General features: G+C 45.5%; 8 non-coding genes across 8 annotated transcripts in view; all 8 read right to left on the bottom strand.

The window, feature by feature from the left end:
- The window catches only part of LOC133431270 (5S ribosomal RNA), a 119-nt gene extending 25 nt beyond the window's left edge, over window positions 1–94 (bottom strand). Inside the window, exon 1 of the ribosomal RNA XR_009775658.1 lies at window positions 1–94. This exon is cut by the window's left edge and continues 25 nt beyond it. This is a non-coding gene — a ribosomal RNA (5S ribosomal RNA).
- A 199-nt stretch (window positions 95–293) lies between these two features.
- Window positions 294–412, bottom strand: LOC133431199 (5S ribosomal RNA). The gene has a single exon (XR_009775592.1). It is a non-coding gene; the product is annotated as a 5S ribosomal RNA (ribosomal RNA).
- Window positions 413–611: 199 nt separating this feature from the next.
- LOC133430714 (5S ribosomal RNA) lies at window positions 612–730 on the bottom strand. The gene has a single exon (XR_009775166.1). It is a non-coding gene; the product is annotated as a 5S ribosomal RNA (ribosomal RNA).
- Window positions 731–947: 217 nt separating this feature from the next.
- On the bottom strand, window positions 948–1,066 carry LOC133431100 (5S ribosomal RNA). The gene has a single exon (XR_009775498.1). It is a non-coding gene; the product is annotated as a 5S ribosomal RNA (ribosomal RNA).
- Window positions 1,067–1,265: 199 nt separating this feature from the next.
- Window positions 1,266–1,384, bottom strand: LOC133430841 (5S ribosomal RNA). The gene has a single exon (XR_009775250.1). It is a non-coding gene; the product is annotated as a 5S ribosomal RNA (ribosomal RNA).
- A 199-nt stretch (window positions 1,385–1,583) lies between these two features.
- LOC133431237 (5S ribosomal RNA) lies at window positions 1,584–1,702 on the bottom strand. Its single transcript, XR_009775627.1, has one exon. It is a non-coding gene; the product is annotated as a 5S ribosomal RNA (ribosomal RNA).
- Window positions 1,703–1,901: 199 nt separating this feature from the next.
- LOC133430840 (5S ribosomal RNA) lies at window positions 1,902–2,020 on the bottom strand. Its single transcript, XR_009775249.1, has one exon. It is a non-coding gene; the product is annotated as a 5S ribosomal RNA (ribosomal RNA).
- Window positions 2,021–2,236: 216 nt separating this feature from the next.
- On the bottom strand, window positions 2,237–2,355 carry LOC133430465 (5S ribosomal RNA). The gene has a single exon (XR_009774929.1). It is a non-coding gene; the product is annotated as a 5S ribosomal RNA (ribosomal RNA).
- Between the last annotated feature and the right edge of the window lie 145 nt (window positions 2,356–2,500).

Raw genomic sequence — 2,500 nt, 5'->3', positions numbered from 1 at the left:
GCGGTCTCCCATCCAAGTACTAACAAGGCCCGACCCTGCTTAGCTTCCGAGATCAGACGAGATCGGGCGCATCCAGGCTGGTATGGCCGTAAGCAGAAGCTGCAGCTTGAAATACCTCTTATATGGAGTTGAAGATAAGTCATAGAATATAAGTAATTGATTTGTTGGTTTTATTTGTTGGAGTTAAAGTGCCTTAACCATGTGCAAAACACTTTTGGACGTGAGCTGTCGCTCTTACCACGTTTAAATATGTGTGGGTAGATTAAGCGAGAGCGCTCTCTGCTGGTTGAAAAAGCTTAAAGCACCTGGTATTCCCAGGCGGTCTCCCATCCAAGTACTAACCAGGCCCGACCCTGCTTAGCTTCCGAGATCAGACGAGATCGGGCGCATCCAGGCTGGTATGGCCGTAAGCAGAAGCTGCAGCTTGAAATACCTCTTATATGGAGTTGAAGATAAGTCATAGAATATAAGTAATTGATTTGTTGGTTTTATTTGTTGGAGTTAAAGTGCCTTAACCATGTGCAAAACACTTTAGGACGTGAGCTGTCGCTGTTACCACGTTGAAATATGTGTGGGTAGATTAAGCGAGAGCGCTCTCTGCAGGTTGAAAAAGCTTACAGCACCTGGTATTCCCAGGCTGTCTCCCATCCAAGTACTAACCAGGCCCGACACTGCTTAGCTTCCGAGATCAGACGAGATCGGGCGCATCCAGGCTGGTATGGCCGTTAGCAGAAGCTGCAGCTTGAAATACCTCTTATATGGAGTTGAAGATAAGTCATATAATATAAGTCATTGATTTGTTGGTGATAATAATTTAGAAGCGCTTATTTGTTGGAGTTAAAGTGCCTTAACCATGTGCAAAACACTTTAGGACGTGAGCTTTCGCTGTTACCACGTTGAAATATATGTGGTTAGATTAAGCGAGAGCGTTCTCTGCAGGTTGAAAAAGCTTACAGCACCTGGTATTCCCAGGCGGTCTCCCATCCAAGTACTAACCAGGCCCCACCCTGCTTAGCTTCCGAGATCAGACGAGATCGGGCGCATCCAGGCTGGTATGGCAGTAAGCAGAAGCTGCAGCTTGAAATACCTCTTGTATGGAGTTGAAGATAAGTCATAGAATATAAGTCATTGATTTGTTGGTTTTATTTGTTGGAGTTAAAGTGCCTTAACCATGTGCAAAACACTTTAGGACGTGAGCTGTCGCTGTTACCACGTTGAAATATGTGTGGGTAGATTAAGCGAGAGCGTTCTCTGCTGGTTGAAAAAGCTTACAGCACCTGGTATTCCCAGGCGGTCTCCCATCCAAGTACTAACCAGGCCCGACCCTGCTTAGCTTCCGAGATCAGACGAGATCGGGCGCATCCAGGCTGGTATGGCCGTAAGCAGAAGCTGCTGCTTGAAATACCTCTTATATGGAGTTGAAGATAATTCATAGAATATAAGTAATTGATTTGTTGGTTTTATTTGTTGGAGTTAAAGTGCCTTAACCATGTGCAAAACACTTTAGGACGTGAGCTGTCGCTGTTACCACGTTGAAATATGTGTGGGTAGATTAAGCGTGAGCGCTCTCTGCTGGTTGAAAAAGCTTACAGCACCTGGTATTCCCAGGCGGTCTCCCATCCAAGTACTAACAAGGCCCGACCCTGCTTAGCTTCCGAGATCAGACGAGATCGGGCGCATCCAGGCTGGTATGGCCGTAAGCAGAAGCTGCAGCTTGAAATACCTCTTATATGGAGTTGAAGATAAGTCATAGAATATAAGTCATTGATTTGTTGGTTTTATTTGTTGGAGTTAAAGTTTCTTAACCATGTGCAAAACACTTTAGGACGTGAGCTGTCGCTGTTACCACGTTGAAATATGTGTGGCTAGATTAAGCGAGACCGTTCTCTGCTGGTTGAAAAAGCTTACAGCACCTGGTATTCCCAGGCGGTCTCCCATCCAAGTACTAACCAGGCCCGACCCTGCTTAGCTTCCGAGATCAGACGAGATCGGGCGCATCCAGGCTGGTATGGCCGTAAGCAGAAGCTGCAGCTTGAAATACTTCATATATGGAGTTGAAGATAAGTATATAATACAAGTCATTGATTTGTTGGTGATAATAATTTAGAAGCGCTTATTTGTTGGAGTTAAAGTGCCTTAACCATGTGCAAAACACTTTAGGACGTGAGCTGTCGCTGTTACCACGTTGAAATATGTGTGGGTAGATTAAGCGTGAGCGCTCTCTGCTGGTTGAAAAAGCTTACAGCACCTGGTATTCCCAGGCGGTCTCCCATCCAAGTACTAACCAGGCCCAACCCTGCTTAGCTTCCCAGATCAGACGAGATCGGGCGCATCCAGGCTGGTATGGCCGTAAGCAGAAGCTGCAGCTTGAAATACCTCTGATATGGAGTTGAAGATAAGTCATAGAATATAAGTCATTGATTTGTTGGTTTTATTTGTTGGAGTTAAAGTGCCTTAACCATGTGCAAAACACTTTAGGACGTGAGCTGTCGCTGTTACC

The sequence above is a fragment of the Cololabis saira genome, unplaced genomic scaffold (genome assembly GCF_033807715.1).
Source record: "Cololabis saira isolate AMF1-May2022 unplaced genomic scaffold, fColSai1.1 scf039, whole genome shotgun sequence".
In the NCBI taxonomy this organism is placed as follows: Eukaryota; Metazoa; Chordata; class Actinopteri; order Beloniformes; family Belonidae; genus Cololabis; species Cololabis saira.
The sequence above is the reverse complement of the archived record's forward strand: the minus strand, read 5'-3'. Positions and strand labels throughout refer to the sequence as shown.